The following is a 23,830-nucleotide window of genomic DNA, read 5'->3' as shown; positions in this document are numbered from 1 at the left end:
TTCTACTTTAGCCCTACACTTGTTCCCTAGTCTTTCACATTTAAATATAAAAAAATTATAATTGTGTACTTTCCCAACCATATATATAAAACTTAAAACATGCAAAGACAGCATTTTAGCTTATTCTTCTCGGAAGTAGTGAAAATGTGTAACTCTGTATTCTTCTATCAAAGCAAAACCTAGAAATGAGTAGTTTAGACTTCCCAACTTTAATCCATATGTTCTGTATTGTAAAAGTGAAATAACCTTGCCAGGCAAATTTAAAGTAGGCTACTCAGTGAATAAATTATCTCCCATTCACCACCATCCTTTTAAACCCCCTGTCTGTCTAAGCTCTTCCACAGGTCATGTTATTATTCTGCTCAGCAGATGTTTTAGGGGGTTTTATGTCAGCAAGAAACTGGCTACATGGAACATAAACTTTCCTTGAACTCTCTGAGATCAAATGAGGTCAACAGCTGGGTCACTTTGCATTCCTTTTGACATCCTCATGCGTTTGAACAGGGACCAACTACTCCTGATTTCCTCCTGGGTCATGGATCAGGAGCCAGTAGCTCTGAGCTCATCCAGCACAGAGATAGACGGCTTAGCAGCCACCCTTGCTCTGAGACATTTGTTAGATAATGATGGACACACTGTTATTTGTTGCGACAAGCGGAACAAATGTTAGTAATGAGGTCACCTTGGGCCTCAGGTCTGCGACCAATGTCTAAACCTGATCAGCTTATAAAACACTTACACACACCCAGATATCTTTACAAGACATTTATTTCCATACAAATAAAAGGAATGTGGTGGAAAATTGGGTAAAACAGGTGGCATTGCCATCTACCTGGTATTGTATCAAGCCATATGTGTAGTATTGTAGAAGCGAAATCTATAATATAAGTAATCTATAATGTTTTCCCTAAAATTAAAAAAATGTTTTAATCACCAGTGATTTTTTTTTTTGCTGTTTTTGCTCTGCATGATTCAATGTAGAGGATAATTTGAAACTTATGAAATTGAATGACTGTCACTAATCGTGGCATACTGTAAACTCTAGCTGAAGTGTATTTAGGGTTTGTACAACTTATTGATTGTTGGCTTATTGTGACGTATTAAACATCACAAGTTAGAGCAAAAATGTACTGTCCTCAAACACTGTTAACAGTTATTCTTACGTTTCTGTTGGGGTAGAGATGTTCTGTTAACATAATGCAAAGCAAAATACACTCACCGGCCACTTTATTAGGTACCCCGAGCTAGTAACGGGTTGGACCCCCTTTTGCCTTCAGAACTGCCTCAATTCTTCGTGGCATAGATTCAACAAGGTGCTAGAAGCATTCCTCAGGGAGTTTGGTCCATATTGACACGATGGCATCACACAGTTGCCGCAGATTTGTCGGCTGCACATCCATGATGCGAATCTCCCGTTCCACCACATCCCAAAGATGCTCTATTGGATTGAGGTCTGGTGACTGTGGAGGCCATTTGAGTACAGTGAACTCATTGTCATGTTCAAGAAACCAGTCTGAGATGATTCCAGCTTTATGACATGGCGCATTATCCTGCTGAAAGTAGCCATCAGAAGTTGGGTACATTGTGGTCATAAAGGGATGGACATGGTCAGCAACAATACTCAGGTAGGCTGTGGCGTTGCAGCGATGCTCAATTGGTACCAAGGGGCCCAAAGAGTGCCAAGAAAATATTCCCCACACCATGACATCACCACCACCAGCCTGAACCGTTGATACAAGGCAGGATGGATCCATGCTTTCATGTTGTAGACGCCAAATTCTGACCCTACCATCCGAATGTCGCAGCAGGAATCAAGACTCATCAGATCAGGCAACGTTTTTCCAATCTTCTATTGTCCAATTTCGATGAGCTTGTGCAAATTGTAGCCTCGTTTTCTTGTTCTTAGCTGAAAGGAGTGGCACCCGTTGTGGTCTTCTGCTGCTGTAGCCCATCTTCCTCAAAGTTCGACGTACTGTGCGTTCAGAGATGCTCTTCTGCCCACCTTGGTTGTAAGGGTTGATTATTTGAGTCACTGTTGCCCTTATCTCAGCTCGAACCAGTCTGGCCATTCTCCTCTGACCTCTGGCATCAACAAGGCATTTCCGCCCACAGAACTGCCGCTCACTGGATGTTTTTTCTTTTTCGGACCATTCTCTGTAAACCCTAGAGATGGTTGTTCGTGAAAATCCCAGTAGATCAGCAGTTTCTGAAATACTCAGACCAGCCCTTCTGGCACCAACAATCATGCCACGTTCAAAGTCACTCAAATCACCTTTCTTCCCCATACTGATGCTCGGTTTGAACTGCAGGAGATCGTCTTGACCATGTCTACATGCCTAAATGCACTGAATTGCCGCCATGTGATTGGCTGCTTAGAAATTAAGTGTTAACGAGCAGTTGGACAGGTGTACCTAATAAAGTGGCCGGTGAGTCTATACACCCCTGTTGATGCTCTTCTGGATTAGTGGAGTTCTCATTCAGACTGAAGGCAGTCGAATGGCCTCCAAGTTCCAGTCAAGATCCCTCCAAATTCCAGACACCGGAGTGACTCCCCTCTTTCTGCTAGAGGTGTCAATTGTTACTCCACCCACTTTTTGAAATACTGGGTATTTCAGGTATGCTCCCTGGCAGCTTAGGGATGCGGCCTCACTAACAATGTCATTGCGGGGGATCACCTTACCCCCACAGACCTGTCGGTTACCACCGTAGGTCCTGCCATGGACAAATCAAGGACCCATCATGGAAAGACGGAAATTTAAAACCACTACTACTGTATGCACTTTTGACCTTTTTACAGACATCCATCCACTTTCCATGACACTTATCCCAAGCGGTGTCGCAAGGTGTGCTGGTGCCTATCTCCAGCTGTCTATGGGCGAGAGGAGGGGTACACCCTGGACAGGTCGCCAGTCCATCGCAGAGGTTATTACATACAATTTGGTATAAATAAATGTACTGTTGCAGTGCCAATAGGTGGCTTTAAGAGATGGTAATGCAAACATCATCATTTCTTTTAAGAAAACAATTTGAAATTAAGTGAAGAGAGTTAGAAAGATAAAATGAGAGAGTAAGTAGTGAAGAAAAAAGTAGGTAAAATATTAAAGTTCCTAAAAGGGATGCTGTGTAAGAATTACTTTCATTTAGCAGTGAAATGGGGATATTTCACCCAAATAAACACTAAACTTTAGCACATCACTGCCTCAAACACATACCGTGCCACCTTGTGTCAGAAAGCATTGACAACCCAGATGTAACAACGGCTGTGTTCAAACGTCCACCCTAACCGCTAACCCCTCAGTCACTATATAGAGCGCGGACTATATAGTGCACTTTATAGTGAACTCAGTTAGCTGACCGTTCAGACAGATGACCATTACTTTTCACTCCCGTTGGTCACGTGACTCCGGCGCCCCGCAGGGTGCTTGCTACCTCTTTGTTGTCTCTCACCCCCAAAACATCTCCCATAATTTGTTTTGAGAATAGCAAAGCATTCCGGGACATATCTGCTCATCTAGTGACCATGGTTACACACTACTTTTCAAATTTGGAAATTTTGATTCCACTACGTTTTTATCAACTAGACATGCAGACACTCATATAAAAAGGTGTTACCACATATAGTTTATCACAGTATATAGGGGTTAGGGCGAACGTTCGACACAACTAATGTCAGATGAACTGAAGTGAAGTCCCTACAAACTGGCATTTACTGTGACAAATAGCCAGCATTCAGCGCAGCTGTGAAAGCTGCTAAACCCATGTAGACCTAAAATCATTTAAAACAAGATTGGTATATGTTTGGTGAAGTGACATTAGGTCAATTTAGGTGGTACATGGTAACGTCAGTGCCCCAAGGGGGCGTTTTTATTCCATATGTTAGCACATTTTTATCCCTCGCTGGCTTCTTTACTTCCAAGATGGCAGATTGTCAAGGTGATTTGGAAATGAGTGACCATCCTTATGTATAAACTGATATGAAATGTCCTTGCTTATGAAAATACAGTCATCTCAGGCAGTAAAAAGAGACATTTTTTACACAATATCCTTCTAACAAAAGTGATGAAGAAGGAAGTTAACCAATGCAGTAAAGAAGGGAGGCCAGGTCAGCAAGGAAAGATGTTGGCAGTCATTTAAAAGGAGTTAACAAACCAATAAATAATGAAGGAAGTTAATGAGGTCAGTAAAGAAGGAAGGAAGTTAAAGAACTCAGTAATGAAGGAACAAAATGAACAAAGCCAGTAAATAAGGAAGAAAATTAGCAAAGCCAGTTACAGGGGGGAAGGAAGTGGGTATGGAGGAAGCAGTGTAAGGCAGGAAGAAGGTACAGTAGATAGTTGGGAAAAGAAACAGATGGTTTGAAAATGAATTATTTTATTTTAACAAAGCCCTTTTTGCAACAACTGGGCAGTTTGGTATAAAACTTGCATAAACAGAAAAAGCCTTGCAGCTCAAGGTTTCCCTACAAATTGGAATTTATAAAATTTACATTATGTGAAAGTGTATGATAATTCACACAACCTGCAGCAATAAAAATTATCCTCTTGATTTTCAAGCAAAACTTAACCTTAAATAACTGTAGTGCTCTGCTTAATAAAACATTTGACTTAATGTTACAGTATACTGCCTAATTTTTGTCTTCAACTTAGTAAATCTGCTGCTGACTTAGTTATGAAATTTGCCACCTAAACCAACATTTTTTTATTCTATTACTTAAACCAGAGGAATTTGTAGTAAATTAGATCTCGTCTTGCCTCAACCTCAGACACTAACACTTGTAGCTCCCAATAAACCTCCTTTTATTACTGGTTTTCCTAACTGCCATTGCAATGGTTATTTGAAGCCTTATAGGTATGCATGCTACTTTGCATCTTTATTTATAAGAAAGGAAAGTTAAAAAAGATGGAACCTGCAACTCGATGCAACTTCACGCAAATTAGAATGATGTTTATGCATAATTTCCTACAACTGACTTTTTTTGTACTCCGCACTTTTCATGATTTTGTCAACATTTGGTATAAAAGCTGCATATTATTTTAGGGGTTAAAGCCCCAGTTAACAAAAATGCTATGAAATATCAAACAAATGCAAGACAGGATTCTACATAGATTTAAAAGGAAATTAATCCAGTTGTAGAAATGTCCAAGTTAGAAAAGGTATCGAGGGCTTTAATCCAACAATTTTTAAATGCATCCGTTTATCAACACCCAGGAATCCATAAGGGTTTGTCATCATGTCTCTGCAGAGCTAAATGAAATGCTGATGAGGGAATTCAATTTTATTCAGGTGTTCCAGAGCAGGGATACATCTAAATGGTGGAGGATAGCAGCTCTCAAGAACTGCTTTGAAACCTCTCTGGCTATCTGTTGGCAGTAAACTGATCATTTCTAATTCCCTCTTTCTTTATCAAAGAAAAAAAAAAACTTGAATGACGTTGAGTTGCTCCACTTGTGTATACAGTAACTGCCAGAACTAATAAATTGATGGGCTCCTGTAGGTGAAAGACCTCACATGTATACTGTAGGCTCTTGGGAGCAGGAATCTCTCCCTTTATTCTTTGAGTCGACCTCACAGAGGTAGCCTCTGAGTGTGCTGAAAGCCTAATACCAGTTCATTCACTGGACACATTTCATGCTCTTCTTTGAAATCTCTTCTTGTGTGGCAAAAAGACTCGATTTAGACAGGTTTGTCTCTTTTCAGTGCTTTTTCTGTGTTTTGTTGGTATTTTGCCAATGGCTGCTATTTATTTACAATCCAAAGTCTCTGACTCATTGTTAGCACAATCATTGCCAATCCATTCCCATCCTAACCTCCCTCATTTCTTCTTTAATATTTGCCAGTGGGTATCTGGCATTTGTCTAAAACAGTCAGATTTACTAAACAACAGTTTTTAAATAAAATTGTCTTTGTTAAAATGCTCTTTTAGGTTTTTTTTCCAGCCAAGAACAACTCACTTCTAACCTTAACCAGACACTGTATGTGAGCCAAGTTTAAGGACAAGCTGTCAATCCTGAAAGTATCTCTCTTCAGCAGCTTTATGTCCTGCCTCAACTGTAATGAACAGCTGCTGGATGAGATGGCACGTTGGCCGAGGATAACATCTTGATATGTCTGGAAAAATTCTCTTATCGTAAATTTACGCATCAGTCTGCTGTTGCTGCAGGCAGTGTTGATATTCCGATGTGTTCACTTTTGTGGCTGTCTTTCTCAGTGGTTTGTGTTTGATTGGATTTGGCAATCGCAGTGAAGGGCATCCTGCAGGCCGTTTTCTATAGAGGTGAAAAGGGAGACAAATTACGACTTTATTCCAACATATTTTTTTGTGATAAGTCAGAACTTTGCTATAAGCATTGGAGCATGTATTCTACTGTATGCTGTATATGGCTTGACCCTGATGGTGCTGTTGATAAAGACCTAAAGATAGAGAATATTTCTCATATCCTACATGAAACCGCCCCCTTTTATTTATGTGTTTCTTTTTCATGAGACCAATGTTTGATCACCTCTACTTTGGCTGTAAGGCTATACTGACAGCAGTTTGTTAAACATGGATGTTGGCAATCTCTAGGTCAGACCTCTCTCTCCAGGCTTCCTCTAAAAAGATTCCCACACGCTCAAACCGCTGCGTCACATCAGGTAAATGTGTTTCTTAAATGATATGAACACAACTGACTTTTTAAACAAAATGTGTTTTGAGACAGTTCAGGGAAATTGTCTGAAGACGGTGGATGATGTATTTTCTTGAGGCCATAATTTCTGACTTTACATGACCTCAAAAAGTATTACCTACTAAATAAAATTGAAATAGATGAGATTATAATTATGAAACCTTAACAAGAAAGAAACTGCAAAAGACTTTCACAGCAACTACTGAACTAAGAACTAGCCAAAATAACTATAATAAAGCATCAACCTAACAGTCCTAATTTTTTTTACACAAACCAAATAAAGCTGCTAGTTAGTGCCCGCCAGCAGAAATGATTTCCAAATATTTAATTGTGTCATTCTCTTGGAGTGGTTGGGGTAAATCGCAATCAGAACTGAGTGGCACATGTAATTAGGCAGACATGGCACTATGGCTACTCTGCTGTGCTGAAGGACGGGCTTAGCTGAAAGACAACATTTTTAATTTTGCAATCAGTTCAACTTTTGACTTTCAACTGTCGTCATCAGCTGTATGCACTCATTAAAAGACTGACATCATAAATTCAAGCAGCTAACCCTGCATAGGATGTATCCTATAAGTTGCTCATCTCTGCATTAAAAGCAGCAACTCCTAAGCATTGCTTCAGTTCTCTGTACTTTTTTGGACATGTCCACCTGGAAGAGGGCCTCAAGGGAGAGCTGGTACTTGAAAAAAAGACTATATCTCAAAGCCAGGCTTGGGAATATCCAGTGTCCTCAGATGAGTTGGAGGATGTTGCTAAAGAGAGAGAGGAGACTTATCCTAGACTGGATCTTCACTCTTAAATAAATTCCAGAGGATGGATAGCAGAATATTAAATCTAAGAATTTTCACAGGAAGGTGTTCTCTAAGTAATTTTGATTTTGAAGTGCATCTTGCAAAAGCTGAAATATGAAAATAAAAAAAGCAATCAATTCTGCACATATGACTAAACCTTCAGTGACAATCAAAAGACTAATGCAAGCAATTGCTTAAAAATCAGTTTGTTTTTCTTCTTTGGTTGTTCAAAATAAATATAAGGCTTTTTTCCTTTTTTTATCGTGACAAAAAAAGAAAAAAATCATTCAAAGCTTCTTCATTTTCATTTTAAAACTACTGTAAGGCTTTTCTTTTCATTCTTTACTAATATTTTCACCAATAAATCAGTGTTGGTCCCAGCTTACAGTCAATACAGTGTGAACAAGATGAGCAACCTGAAGCATTTAGAATGGCAAAAGCTGTGCAGGCAAAATGAGGAGGTGGGCAAAACAATTGAAAGCTGAAGTTCTTTACCCCAGTGATTAGACTGCTTGTCCTCCCTCCAGTCATAATGGACAATTTCTTCCTTTAAATGGAGTATCAGCAGAGCTAAAGCATGTGCAAATCTCCAGTGAGAGAGCCTCCATTCGCTGACTACTGAGTCACTTGGCCTTGGCTGCATTGTGATGCCAGCGGGCTGCTTGGAAAAGAGAATGCACTCAATACATGTATGTACAGGTGCTGGTCATAAAATTAGAATATCATGAAAAAGTAGATTGATTTCAGTAATTCCATTTAAAAAGTGAAACTTGTATATTATATTCATACATTACATACAAACTCATATATTTCAGATGTTTATTTTGTTTAATTTTGATGATTACAAATGACAACAAATGAAAATCTCAAATTCATCATATCAGAAAATTAGAATATTACTGAAGACCAATAAAAACAAAGGATTTATAGAAATGTTGGCCAACTGAAAAGTATGAAGATGAAAAGTATGAGCATGTACAGCACTCAGTATTTAGTTGGGCCTCCTTTGGCCTGTATTACTGCAGCAATGCGGCGTGGCATGGAGTCGATCAGTCTGTGGCACTGCTCAGGTGTTATGATAGCCCAGGTTGCTCTAATAGTGGCTTTTAGCTCTTCTGAATTGTTGGATCTGGTGTATTGCATCTTCTTCTTCACAATACCCCATAGATTTTCTATGGGGTTAAGGTCAGGAGAGTTTGCTGGCCAATTAAGAACAGGGATACCATGGTCCTTCAACCAGGTACTGGTAGCTTTGGCACTGTGTGCAGGTGCCAAGTCCTGTTGGAAAATGAAATCTGCATCTCCAAAAAGTTGGTCAGCTGCAGGATGCATGAAGTGCTCTAAAACTTCCTGGTATGTGGCTGCGTTGACCCTGGACCTCAGAAAACACAATGGACCAACACCAGCAGATGACATGGCACCCCAAACCATCACTGACTGTGGAAACTTTACACTGGACTTCAAGCAACGTGGATGAAGTGCCTCTCTTCTTTTCCTCCAGACTCTGGGACCTTGATTTCCAAAGGAAATGCAAAATTTACTTTCATCAGAGAACATGACTTTGGACCACTCACCAGCAGTCCAGTCCTGTTTCTCTTTAGACGCTTCTGACGCTGTCTGTGGTTCAAGAGTGGCTTGACACAAGGAATGCGACAGCAGAAACCCATGTCTTTCATACGTCTGTGTGTGGTGGTTCTTGAAGCACTCACTCCAGCTGCAGTCCACTCTTTGTGAATCTCCCCCACATTTTTGAATGGGTTTTGTTTCACAATTCTCTCCAGGGTGCGGTTATCTCTCCTGCTTGTACACTTTTTTCGACCACATCTTTTCCTTCCCTTCGCCTCTCTATTAATGTGCTTGGACACTGAGCTCTGTGAACAGCCAGCCTCTTTAGCGATGACCTTTTGTGTCTTGCCCTCCTTGTGCAAGGTGTCGATGGTCGTCTTTTGGACAACTGTCAAGTCAGCAGTCTTCCCCATGATTGTGTAGCCTATAGAACTAGACTGAAAGACCATTTAAAGGCTTTTGCAGGTGGTTTGAGTTAATTAGCTGATTAGAGTGTGGCACCAGGGGCCATCAATTTTGAACCTTTTCACAATATTCTAATTTTCTGATATGATGAATTTGAGATTTTCATTTGTTGTCATTTGTAATCATCAAAATTAAACAAAATAAACATCTGAAATATATGAGTTTGTATGTAATGTATGAATATAATATACAAGTTTCACTTTTTAAATGGAATTACTGAAATCAATCTACTTTTTCATGATATTCTAATTTTATGACCAGCACCTGTAAGTGCAATGCAAAATGTTCATGTTCACACATTTTAGGGCCAAATGTTTTTAAACGTTCACTCTTTGAAAATCTTAAAAGATCCTTGTACATGACGGATCTTGGATATACACCATAGAAAAGAGAAAGAAAGCCATTAATTTTAGTGTTTTGAATTCCACCTTTAGAGCATGACAGAGGAAGACAGGAGATATACAAAAAGCAGACTAAGATGTGAAGGGAAGATGGACATAGTAGTGCAGACACAGTCTGTTCTGTCCGTAAAGGCTGGGAGGTCCGGCAAAATGATCCGTCGTCCAGCTGAACATGTCAAATCTCACAAAAATGCTTAGTAAAAGTAAAAGTGTACACCTTAACAGTGGCCAAATATCGATCGTTTTTGTTCATATAATTTTCATAACGCATCACATTGCTAAGCTGGGTTTAAACTGAAGCTGCTTCGCCTTATGTCTTTGCCAGAATTAACAGGCAACATGCCACCATATAAAGTAGTAATTTAGAGCTTTCTCTGACATTATTATTTATGTTCTTCATCTTAATTTTTCTTGAAAAGCGTATCACTTTTGTTTAAAAAAAAAACTCAAACTGGAAGAAAAAAAAGTCTAGTTTTTCTGTTGAAAAGGGCCGGAGTTTTAAAAAATAACTATTTAAGTTTTGTTTTCTGTTTCAGATACCACAAATTAAAATGATAAAAAAAAAGGGGGTGTTTGTTCATATTCTGACCAGATGTTTCACGTATGTTACAAGAGATGCTTCAGGTGATGCTTTAGCCCAAATAAAATCTAATTACAACGTTTCTCAATTATGAGTTTACACATGGCTGCCCAAAGCCCGTCATCCACAGAAATCTCAGCACAAATTTCACAAATAATTGTCAAAAAAGGGGGAGGTTCCCCAAGACACATGAGAATATTTTACAAGGAAATTGGATTCAATTGCCTGTATGGTAAAAGGTATGTGTATAGTGCTTTATTACAACAGAGGACTGCAATGAGCTTCACATTTAGTCCTCCTCCCACATTTACCTTCACGTAGCAACAGCTTCCCTGATGCAGACTGAAAGAAGCAACACAAACCCCCATCTCTATTTTGCATATTCTTCCTCTCTCCCTTGCTGCATAAGTGAAAAGTTGATCTTGGAAAAAAATAGTAATTATATTTTTTTCATTTTTAGTTGAAATTATTTTTAGCTGAATTCAAAAGTTAAACTCATCAGTTTTAAAGTGTCTCTCATCCCTTTTTTGACAGAAAAAAAAATCAAAATGCTTTGGTGGTTCCTCTAAAACACAACATTTAATGATTCTGTTCTTATTTCAAATAGGTTGAACAATTGCATTACCGTATTATGCTACAGTATGCTCACTGCAGAAAACATGAGAATACTGAGCTTCCTACTGTTGCTGAAAATATTTCTCATCACCGGCTGCTTTATGATGCTTCCTTTTCTAGTTTACTGTAATGTCTGTGTATTATCCTGCTAACAGTCAAAGTATGCATGTAATATTTTCAGTGCACATTAGATTTTACAGTTGTTGAAATCCCTCAGTGCCATAGTCTTTTTAGTGGCAAATTGTTTGTGCCTATGTTATGACACTAACAATGCACAGATGTTCTGTAGGATGTATAGGCGGTGGATGTGAGTGGCTGAAAATACAATTATCTTGTAGGTTTATGCTAAGTGAACATGTGGTTCTGGTTTCTATCACACATTGTTTGTTGCTCACTAGAAACCATCAGGATGGCAGCTCTTATTTGGTAAGATCTTGTTTTGCTTCATTTCAGTTTACTGTTTCTATAACTGGTATGAGGTTAGTTTTGGTCTCCTGGGTAAAGGATTTAGTAAAAAAAAAACCCAAACAAGTAGCCAGGGTTTTTCCAGACAGTTTTTGGAGCTACTTGTTTTAAACAAAAATAATTTCTATGTTTTTAGCTTAAGCTTTCCAAATCGAATCTATATATTGTTATGTTGTTTTGCGAAGCACATCAGGTCTGTTAAAAACTCAACTGTTGAAAGAAAATGGCGAAATCATGTTCAAAAATACCAAAAATCAGTGTATATGGTCCTATTGCATCATAACTGTTCATGTTATTACTATTGGCACCCTCCAGATACTAAACTATCCAAACCGGCCCAGGCTGCAGCAGCCGTCTATCAGGCAGTGAAGAAAAGTAAGTTGTTTCTTGACCAGCAGCACTGCCGTCGGCTTTCAGCCTCTTGAATGTGTTCTTTAACCCAGACAGTCCAGAAGATGAGTCATGTGTACTGTAAAGGTCATCCATCAGAGTGTAAGAGCAGGGAGGAACGGAGGAGATGGAGGGGGGAGATAAGAGGAAGGCAAGTGATGGAGGAGGGAGGCGTTAAGTGTTGGCTTTCCATGTCAATTTTTCTGTCAGAATCGGTAAGTGGAGCCTCTCGTCCTCTTCTTCTGCTGCAGCTCCTTGAACTCACTTTGCACAGTATTTGTTTTGGCAGAAGCTGCCCAGACTGTCCAATCTAACCTCAGAATATTTACGCTTGGCAAACTTGGCAGAATTTCAAACAACCTTAATGTAAATAATTGTCTAGTAAAAAATTGATAAGTCAACACTGCAAAAAAATTGAAATCTAAGCAAGTCAAATTTTCTTAAAATAAGAGCATTTTTTTTTATTAAGCAGGAAAGTGATGCACTTTACCAATGGAATAAGACAATTTACATTTAAAATAAGAAAGAAACAAATACAGTCTCTTATTTCAAGTGCATGTTATCTAATTATCTTATTTTATACCTATTTTAAGCATAAACACACTCATTTGATTGGCAGATCATCTTCTTAACCAGCTCAAATTAAGGGTAAATACACCTAATTAAAGCCATTTTTCCTAATTTTTAGGTTGTTTTTGTAATAAAAGTGTTTTAGATCTTAGCCTAGATTTTTGAATGTAGTTAAGACTGAAAATTTTTTGCTGATGTATATATGAGAAATATTGTGTCACGCTGATATTATATGCTTGTGTAACATTCTTATATTTGCAATATAAAATATGTGCTGTACCACATTAAAAAATGATTCTTAAACTAGACACACAGTAATAACTATCAGTTATTTTTAAACTTAGATCTAGACAGTAAAAGCCTGTGAAACAGTTGAAACAAAATAAACAAAATGAAAGAAAATACCCCTAAAGTTACCATCTTTTTTGACCATGACTGTATAAACTACTGGAAATAGCAATGTACTCATAGTCAAAGCTGCTAGGTTAGGTTGAGCTATAAATCCAGAAAGCTGTTTACAACACATTGGGCCTCATTGCCTACCAGAATAATAACTGTTTTACTACAAACCCATCCACCTACACTACATCAAACATCCACCCGTATTTACTTTGATTATCCAGAGTTCTTGCCAATCTGTCAGTTAAGGTCTTTTTTATCCGAAGATGGAGAGCTGGTACCTTTTCGACACCTCCTTCTCCTCCTCAGCTGCGTGGAGCCGATGGCTCGGCTGCGGTAGCTTTGATAGATGGGGGAGGCTCGCTTTTGGCAGCCCTATCTCCGGGCCCACCAAGCAGTCGTCATCTGCCACTTATCGCGTCTATAAACACCTCCTATATATACTCTGCCCGGGGGATAGGAGTAGACATAGTGGTGACAAGGATGCAGAAAGCTTCAGGTAAGATGAAATAAATGGAAAAAGTGAAAACTCATATTGATAAATTGTCCAAAGTAGACAATACGTTCACGCTACCGGCCATATCTGTTAGTCTCCTGATCAATGAAAAAAAAAAAAATGATCGAAGAGTTAGGGATGCGGACAAATATGAAGAGATAAAGATGAAAAAATGCAGGGATAATAAAGGTCTTGTAGGTGTTGAGAACAATAACAGTTGCACACTGGAAAAAACTGAAATCTAGATAAGTCATTTTTTCTTAAAATAAGTTCATTTGTTCTTGGATTGGGGAGGTAAAAGAGACATCTTGCCAATGGGACAAGACCATTTACACTTAAAATAAGAAAACACAACCGCATTGTCTTATTTAAAGTGTATGTTATCTAATTATCTTATTTTAAGAGTAAAAATAATCATTCTATTGGCCAACTAGCTCATTTACAAACTCAAACTAAAGGTAAATATACTTAATATAAGGAATTTTTACGTAGTTCTAGATTGTTTTTCCAGTACAGATACAGGATCAAAGTTATACACTGGAAAAACAATCTAGAACTACGTAAAAATTCCTTATATTAAGTATATTTACCTTTAGTTTGAGTTTGTAAATGAGCTAGTTGGCCAATAGAATGAATAGTTTTACTCCTAAACTAAGATAATCAGATAATATGCACTTGAAATAAGACAATACAATTCTGTTTTCTTATTTTAAGTGTAAATTGTCTTGTTCCATTGTCAAAAATGTCTCTTTTACCTCCCAAATCCAAGAAAAAAATACACTTATTTTAAGAAAAAAATTACTTATCTAGATTTCGATTTTCAGTGTAGGGCAGGAGAGTTCCAGGAGAGAGGGAAAAAATATAGGGGGGATGCTAAAAATAAGAGGCCAGGCATTAATGTCCAGGACATCTACAGCTAAGTAACAAGATACGTGTTTAAAAACTTGTTTTTCTTAAAAAAAAAAAACTTTTAGATTGCTTTTAGTTAATTCATTCTTTAGGTGTTGGTGGGTAGTAGGCTGTATAATTCGCAACTTTGAAATTTGAGACAAATATGTAGCAGAGTTATGAAGTTTTGAAAAAGTCAGCAAGATTGGAAAATATTCGTACTTTATCCTGTTTGTGTTTTTTGACAACATAGCGGCACAATTTTAAGAAACGGCTTTAAATATCGTACATCATCTGGCAACTTTCCTTTAAACAACTAACTTTTGCTGTATAGTACTGATACATTTGATGACTTTGAAAAGGTACAAACTGTAGAGGTTGGATTTCTATCTTCATCTTTTTAACATTTAAGGCCTTAATGTATTTTTCCATACCTGTTAATGAATGTTAGCAGATAACTCCGTTTTCTAAAGTCTCACAAGGCACAATAATGGGACTGTTTATACACAGTCTGCAAGAAACTAAAAACAACTGAATAAAAACATTGAAATGATTCATTATTGGAATATTAACAAAATGTTTGTATCATTATACCTCCTGGAAGATAAATGATCAAAACTGGGGGGGAAAACAGAAGATATCCCCTCACTGTATTTCTTAAAAACAAGCTTTTTCTTTTCCTTTTCTTGCTCTGATCAGATTTGGGTTCTCTTTGCAATCTGTGTGGTTGGCACCACCCTATAAGAGTATTAAATGGGAAATACAATGGGCCTCCCAGAGTGCTTCACATATTAAACCCACACTGAAGTGGGCAGAGAGAGTACAGATTAAAAGACTCCATCTTTGGACAGATTTATCAGATGCATCCATGCGTCTAAATAGAACAGGTAAGAAAAGGTTGGCTGGCAGCTGTGCCATAGAGAATCTGCTCCCTGTCACGTCTGGTTTGTTTGATAGATAAATAAAAGTGATGTATGTTTTGACAAAGCCACAGATGTGTGTTTTCATAGATCGTCTCTGTTGGCCTTTGCAGTCAGCACAAAAAAATCTGGAGTTCACATAGATGTCTGCAGAGAGTCCTGGTGTGCCACTGGGACAAGTACGGATGACAGCATTTACTTCACGCTGGCTTTGAGTTGGAGAGCGCAATGAAGCAGGCTGGGGGGTATGAGTTAATACTTAGATGGCTCTTAAATGTCTATGTTGTTTTTATGAAACAATCAAAGAGTGAGTTAAAGTGAATCTGCTGGTGTTACACCTCTTAGCTGCTGATAAAGGTCATTCTGGAGCAGCTGGGTAGCTTTGGCGCTCAAGGGTGTAATGGTGCAATCATGGATGTCTATGAAACAAACCAGATTTTGAATTGAAGATGTCCAACAGAAGTTAATTGGAGAAGCAATTTGAGCAAAATGTTTTTGGAGCTTGAAGGTTTTAGTGGTCATTACCATTTTCGTAGGATTTGGTTTTATGACTCAAGACTTATTAAAGGTCAACACTACTCCAGGAAATAAACCCTTTTTTAAGACTTTCCCAGCAAAAGATTATTTTTTATTCAAATACGTTAAAAAAAGTTTTATATTGGATTGTTTGACTGTGTGGGGGTGGCGATGGTAGTGAAAGCTTTTTGCCTGTGTACTGCGACCAGATGATTGTTGTTTTGTGTCTGTTAATTTGTGGGTGGTCAGGATGTTTTCCTGACTGTGTCTCCAGGGTCTTGTGTGTTTAATGAATTGTTTATGTAGACTAACAGAGATGTTTATTACCTGCCTTTTAAAATATGAATGAATCATATGGAGCAGAAGCAAATATCTAAATGACATCAATTAAGGCTCTGAGCGATGTTTAACATCTCAAAGGACACGGACACATTATGCATGTTACATAAGTGCATCAACCTTAACCAAACTAATTTTACATAATAGAGATGCAGACTCAACTTCAATTAAGTTATAGGCTAAAGTGTCTCTGAGATGCCTTTTTTAATCAAATGAAAAAAAATGGAAAGGATTATTATGGAAAATCTGGCATTATTTTGCATGTAACAGTGATTGCAGACATACCTAACAAAAACTCTGATCCAAAGTCCACCTATTTCTTTGTTCAAATTTTACATACATACATCAACTTAAATGACATAGAAAGGAAAGTCCTAGATAATTCCTTGAGCACATGTCAATTATAAACAGTTCAGAAAGACTGCAGGATATGCAAACAGTGTTAATATGATCAAACAGTGCATTGCTGCTTGGTTGCAGGAAAAGTGCAACTGAACATCAGTTTGCACTACTTTTCTAGGTTTAGGAGGGTAAATGCTGCCTTGAGTGGAGCTGTTAAACAGACACTGCTTGGCTGGTCTGACCAAACAGCCTGTTGTGATCTTAGGATTTCTCAGCAAACTGCCTTGTCCAAGAAACATCTAAATTCCCAGGAGAAGTTATGTTAGATGACCTGACACATTTACAGATGAAGGACCTTGAAGGGACATACCATTACCATGACCTTTAACGCATCTAATGTGAAAAGCTCCCTAAAGAAAAAAAATGTCATCAAATCGATGAAGCTTTTGGGCTGCTCAGCCGAGCAAGAAGGTTCTAGGTTCGATTCCCAGCCCGAGGTCTTGCTGAATGGAGTTTGCATGTTCTCCCTGTGCATGCATGGGTTCTCTCTGGGTACTCCGGCTTCCTCCCACAGTCCAAAAACATGACTGTTAGGTCAATTGGCTTCTCTAGATTCTCCTTAGGTGTTAGTGTGTGCCTGAATGGTTGTTTGTACTGTTTGTCTCTGTGTTGTCCTGCGATGGACTGGCGACCTGTCCACAGGGTACCCCGCCTCTCGCCCATAGACAGCTGGAGTTAGGCACCAGCACCCCTCGTGACCCCAGGTGGGATAATGCGTGACAGAAAATGGATGGATGGATCAAGTTTTAGCAAGTAGGAATACGTCCTACTTGCTGCAGTACTGATATTTATTGCTAACAATTAAAAATCCAAAATAGGTAGGATAATAAGATTTTATTTCTTATAAGGAATAACTTTTATTTTATTCATAGAAATAATACAGAAATTCATTCAGAAACCAGTTGTGATTATCTGTATAAAACAAATGTCATACTGTAATACAGATCAGAATGTTTGAATGATAAATACCCTATTATATATATATATATATATATATATATATATATATATATATATATATATATATATATATATATATATATATATATATATATGTATATATATATATATATATATATATATTTAGTATTATTTTGACAGTCAAACAGTTAAACTATATAAAACTCTGGAAAAACATTTGGTCCATCTGTTTATTCATGTGAAAAATCTCTTAACTACTCATAATTACCAAAAAATAAGTCTCTTTTTTTTTATGAATTAAAGCCCATTTATTGGTGTGGAGAAGTTGGACAGATTCGTACATATAATTTTATTTATGACTCTCATAGTATAGCACACAGCTTAGTAAAATAAGAAATTTTATATTAATAATTAACACTTAAATATCCTCCTAACTCAAATGATTTTTTTGTAGACGTGGTAAAAAGTTCAGCGTCATCTATGAACTCATTGAAACCTTAAGTCAAGTAATGTGATGTTGATGATGAACTATACAATATTGGTTTTCCTAATGTAGAAAGAAAGAAGTGGATTTTTGATTCCTTTCATTGTTTTTTTTTTTGTATGGTACAAGGTCTTCATTCAATTATTTTATGAATTATCTTTTTATCTAGTAAATATAGTCTAATTAATAAACCCTGTTAATTTTTTCTTTACAGTATACGACACATGTCCATTAGTACTTTTCTTTGTCATATTAAGAACAAAGGTTACAACTATTTACCGACAAAAGGGACCATACTGATTTCTTCCTCCATAATCTAATTTCATCATATGTGATGACAGTTTTCTCACATTTTGCTTTTTGATGTATAGCTCTGAAATGTAAAGGAGAGCGAGACGTCTGGACTTTAGGTTGGGATCGTTGCGGTTGCTAGTGCTTGGAATAACGACCCCTCGGCGCTGAAACAGCTTCTCCTCTTTTGGTCCATGACTCTTTGAGCCAGCTGGGGCCTTTTTCTTTTGTCATAAGTGAAAAATGAAGTGTTTTTTCAATCCGCTTCACTCTCTGTGCTTCCCTGTAGGCGCCTCAGATACATTGAGTTAACATAAAGCAAAATTCAGGATGGGGGCGGCACCATTGACAAATGAAGCGCCTCTGTTTGTTTTGGCGAAAAAATAAAGGTCTCTTTTCTGTTGTAGAAATAAGATTTGATCCACGGTTACTCCCTTCAGGCTCAGTTTTTCACTGCAGCTTGAATTTTTCTGAGAATCATAATGGGAGATTAAATATTCTTAAAAACAGAAAAAAGAAAATGATTTGGCAAAGACCATTTACCTTCAGACTGCAGTTCATTGCTGCTTCATTCCCATTTTGTCACATTACAGCTTATTTTCACACTGCGCTGCTTGTCAGCCTGAAGAAAAGTCGCCAGTAAGTCTGATCACGGCACCTGGTCTGTTGCTGCCTCTTAGAAATGGATCCAATTTGGGTTTCGGCAGTGAAAGCTTGCTGGGGTACAAATGAGGCACCTCAGCTTGCCTGTCCACAAGCTGTGTTATCATCCGACTTGGACTCATTTACCGTCTGCAGGAAAAAAAAGAAGAGCGGATGGTCCGAATAGCTCTTGGCTGTGTTTTTCGGTGGGCCGTAGCGCCGTGGTGTTTCGAGGTCCAAAGACTTGTCGGCTAATTAAAAGGAGCTGGGCGCCTTTGATGTAGTCACACTCACTGGCTGCAATGCCTATCACTTCAGGAGGCCAGACGTTCGCATTACATTTTAATTTCTTGATTCCAGACGTACAAAAATCATGTTCAACACTCAAAACTCCTTTTTATGTTGGACTCTTGTTTCTGTAGCATCATTTAAATGTGTGCATGTAGGTGCAGGTACAAAAAAATGCTCAATTAAAGCTTGTCTAATGTTGCAACTTAAAGGTTTTTGCATATTAATTTACTGAGGTGTTCAAGCAACAAACTGTTGTTATTGTGTAGAGTTGAGAACTAACTTTGTTCCTTTAGTGCATGATTTTTCCATAAAAAAAATATTTACACAAAATGTTTAATTAAACAAATTACAGACTTATTTTCTCCAATGGCACTGCGACAGAGAATGTGATACAGTAGCTCAACAAAATTATGCAGCTTTATTGTGTGGCTTGACACAAAGTCATTCACCTTAAATGAGTTAAAAAACACCTCACCTCTGTGCACCTCCCAAGAGTCACAAGGGGGCACTTTAAGTCATGGGACATGGAGTAATTACCATGGTGAAAATGTGGTGGTAAAGAATGATATAGCCACAGCTGAAAAGTCGTGTTCCTGTAAGTAAAAGTCAATGTATAATTCATGCTGCCTCTAAGAATGAGCCAATAGTTCATCACATGGACCTGCAGCATTTCTCTGTGTGGGCTGAACTACTCAAGCATGGAGTACTTCTGCCCGGTACAAGTGTTAGGAGGCCATTTTAGAAGGATGTATGGGTGGAATTAAGCAAAAAAAGCGAGGAAATTCTCAGATGGTTGAAACACCAATTAATAGAAGTGTACAGATGTCATCCTTAGACGGAGCTTAATAAGACATGTTGAGCTGCTGGGGTCATCACAAGCTATATGTCGTGATCTTTATAAAAAGAGACGTTTTAGAAACCTTTTATTTATCTAGATAAACCACTCTTGATTTTTAAAATGTATTTTGTAAGAGGGACATGGTGAGACAGCAGATCTATTAACAAATATCACAAATAAACAATAAAAAGAATATACTTAAAGACTTCAATCTGACTTTGTTGTGATGAGAGAAATCACAGTAGCCATTTTAACTTTTTTTTCCATTAGGTTTTTATTAAGAGTTCAACGATTTATTCTTTGTATTGGTGAGAATTTGACATATCAAGATAACGTTTTGTGAAGATAGACTTAATTTCTTAACCTGCCATAAACTTGTAGGTGTTAGTATGCATGCCAATGTAGATGGAAGCCACATTCATCCACTGCTTGTAACTAACTGAGCAGCAGTGTCCACAGTAAAGGTCTGTTTATACTCCCGCAGCAGTGTGTAGCCGTGAGCTTGTCGAAGGTATGACGTCGATTTTATTGATTTACATGTATGCCCAATATTGAAGCGTGGCCTGTGCTATGTTATTCCACGCCACAATGCAAGAGGGACAATCAGGAACTAGCTGTGGGTCTAGATACGGCCGAGGCGGTGAGGAAGTGGGGGCAAGTTTGTGTGACAACGGAGGGACATGAGGGTGAAAAACAGCGGGGATCCAGGGGGAAAAAGGGTCCCAGCGTTCTTGCGCACTTCTAGCTGGTCCATCTTCATGAGTCGTTTTCCACAATGGTGGTCATACAAACAAAACAAGCCGGAAAGGTACCAAACAGGAAATATGCATAGTGTAGAGCGGATGTAGATTTGACCAATCAGAGGCCTCTGCGGCACTGTCTGCGGTCACCTACAATTTGGGAGAGGTGCAGCAGAGTGTTCCCCTCTCCGAAATTGGGTGGGGGCATATCTGCGTTAACTGCGACACACATGCAGACGACCTGGTGTCTGAGTATAAACCTGCCTTAAGGCTGGCTTTACAGTGATATTGAACCAGCTACAAGCTGACTCAATGTCAAGAAGCATAGTTGGAGGATTCAAGTTGAGGCTTTTCGAAGCTACAAGTACTCCACAAACTGACAGGAATGTAATGGTACCAACATGCTATGAGACTTATCTGCCACTGCTGCTGACACATTAAACACAGTGGGTGAAGTAATGAAGGAAGACGGTTGGCTTAAAGGAATAGTACACCCAAAACATGATTAGCCTTCATTTTCTACTCACCCCCATGCTGAACAACACTCTGGAGTACTTTTTTGATATCTCAAATGCATCTGGAGATCTGGGAGGCTTCTTGCTGTCTGCTGACATTCAAATAATGGAGGTCTATGGTGACCGAGACAGAAAGGTCGATAAAAGTCCACAAAAAATGTGTCAATATTCCTCCATACTGCTCGTCCAATGTATTCCAAGTGTCCTGAGTGGGTAGCATCCAGAATTTACTCGAAACGAAGTCATTTAGAATGTTTTTAGAGCATAAACAGTAGTGTATAGGATTTCCTGAAAGCGCGCGCCGGCGCGTTCATGACGCTACGGAAACCGCGGCAGACCAAGCCAGATGAAAGTGCGCATTCAGCTCGGGAAAGAACTCATGCTCTTCCTCAACACTGAAGTCCTCAGACATTTTTCTTTCGTTGTTTCTTTCTTTGCACAGGTAAACAGCACATTTCTTCTTCTACGCTTGCATTATCGGCAGAGCAGACTCTGAATGCGCACTTTCAGGAAATGCTATACACTACTGTTTATGCTCTAAAAACATTATAAATGACTTCGTTTCGAGTAAATTCTGGATGCTACCCACTCAGGACACTTGGAATACATTGGACGAGCAGTATGGAGGAATATTGACACATTTTTTGTGGACTTTTATGGACCTTTCTGTATCGGTCACCATAGACCTCCATTATTTGAATGTCAGCAGATAGCAAGAAGCCTCCCAGATCTAGGTAGGTAGGAATAGTTAGACATCCAGGAATACATTTTATGACATCTTACCAAATTCTGGTGAGCTTGTGTTTCTATTTGAGCCACATGGATCAATCCGCAATGAATGTAAATGTGTTTTACTCCTAACCTGTTCTTTTTTTAATCCAGTGACGGTGTTTGTTGTCTGATCACTGAATCTTTAAAGGAGAATGCCAAAATAAAAAACAATTAAAAGGCCAAATTAATGACATCCACTGCCATGATAAGGGGAGATGATCTTGTTAGGGGAACTATTGTTATTATTCGCTGGTGATTGCATATGTATTGCCAGTAATACAGAAACTCATTTCATTTTCAACAGAATATATTTTACAATCAAGTTCTGCAGTATGACGATACATTGCATAAGGTTAGCGGAAAAGTATGCTCTGACAGATTGAAAGACTAATTGTTAGAGCTCTTTGGAGGAGTATGACAGCTTCGACTTGCTATTTGCATATCCTTCATCTGCCTGGTGTGTCAACAAAGGAGGTTTGCTCTTTCCACTGCTGTATTCAGATGCAAAGCAAAGTGAATGTAATTATGTATGCTTTCTTTTTTCAGAACATTTTGTTCTGGTTTTAATATGCTCTCTGTCATGAATTTCAATTAAAGCCCATTTTGCTTCCCTTTACATTAATGGGAAAAAAAAAAGGAGAACTCTGCAGGGTTTAATTGTATTTGTGTGAAAATGTGCTTTAACATTTGCCTAGCGGCAGGTCAGGTTAAAAAAGCCAAGTTTATTGAAGTGAAGATTTGCAGGATTAACGGCTAATTTATGCCTTCAGTGGTTGAATGTTGAGCCCTCTAGAGGTGCGCTGCCCTAATTTGGCAAAAGATTTAAAAGATAACCTCTATAACATCAAATGCATTTCAGATCTTCTCCTCCGATCCAGATCTCCGCAAAGCTGAAAACTCTCCTGCCTAATGTTTATCTCATCCAAAGGCCAATTGTAAACATGAGGGACAATCAAAAAAATTACCATACTGAAGGTGTAAACAAGAATATATTTAACTCATAGCTTCAGAAAATTATAGAAGGCAAACTTTGTCTTTTTTGAGCCAACTGAATGTTTTCTCAAGATGTAATTTTATATTCTTCTCAGTATGATGGGGTTTTTTCATTAGCAAATTTAACCAAGCAGGATTCCCAAAGTAAAGACAGAACGAGGTTTCAGTTTCTTCACTGGAAAAAACGATCTAGAAATAAGTAAAAATTTCTTAAATTAAGTGTATTTACCCTTAATTTGAGAAGGTAAATGAGATAATTTGCCAATGGAATGAGTATTTTTACTCTTAAAATAAGATAATTAGAAAATATGCACTTGAAATAAGAGAATGCAATTGTGTTTTCTTATTTTAAGTGTAAGTTGTCTTGTTCCATTGGCAAAATGTCTCTTTTACCTCCTCAATCTGAGAACAAATGCACCTATTTTAAGAAAAAATGACTGATCTAGATATCCATTTTTTCCAGTGTTCCCCCCTATTCCCTGTTTTGATTTAATATTATCAGTGTAGAGGACAGAGCAGTAACAGGTGTATGTCAAAAAGTGTGTCGTTTTAGTTAACCCAAAAATAATAAAATGCAACAAGTACAAAATGGGATCCAGAAAAGAGGTCAAAGGAACCAAAACTACTCAAAATACCTGTAACCGAACACGACTAACTCAAAGAAACTGACCTCACTTAATGAGACAAAGGGGAACTTAAATAGTGCCTGATCAGTCCACAAAAGAACAGGGTTTCCGAGAGTCATTAAATTATAAATTTTTAAATTAAGGCCTTATTTGGCATTAAAATTCAATATATATATACAGTATATATATATATACATATATATATATATATATATATATATACATATATATATATATATATATATAT

At 38.0% G+C, this 23,830-nt stretch overlaps 1 protein-coding gene across 1 annotated transcript in view; it reads left to right on the top strand.

The window, feature by feature from the left end:
- Positions 1–23,830, top strand: part of LOC119788871 (receptor-type tyrosine-protein phosphatase N2-like) — a 299,019-nt gene that overhangs the window by 144,754 nt on the left and 130,435 nt on the right. The window lies entirely within an intron of this gene.

Source organism: Cyprinodon tularosa, unplaced genomic scaffold (genome assembly GCF_016077235.1).
Source record: "Cyprinodon tularosa strain WSP-4 unplaced genomic scaffold, ASM1607723v1 ctg329, whole genome shotgun sequence".
NCBI lineage: Eukaryota > Metazoa > Chordata > Actinopteri > Cyprinodontiformes > Cyprinodontidae > Cyprinodon > Cyprinodon tularosa.
The sequence above is the reverse complement of the archived record's forward strand: the minus strand, read 5'-3'. Positions and strand labels throughout refer to the sequence as shown.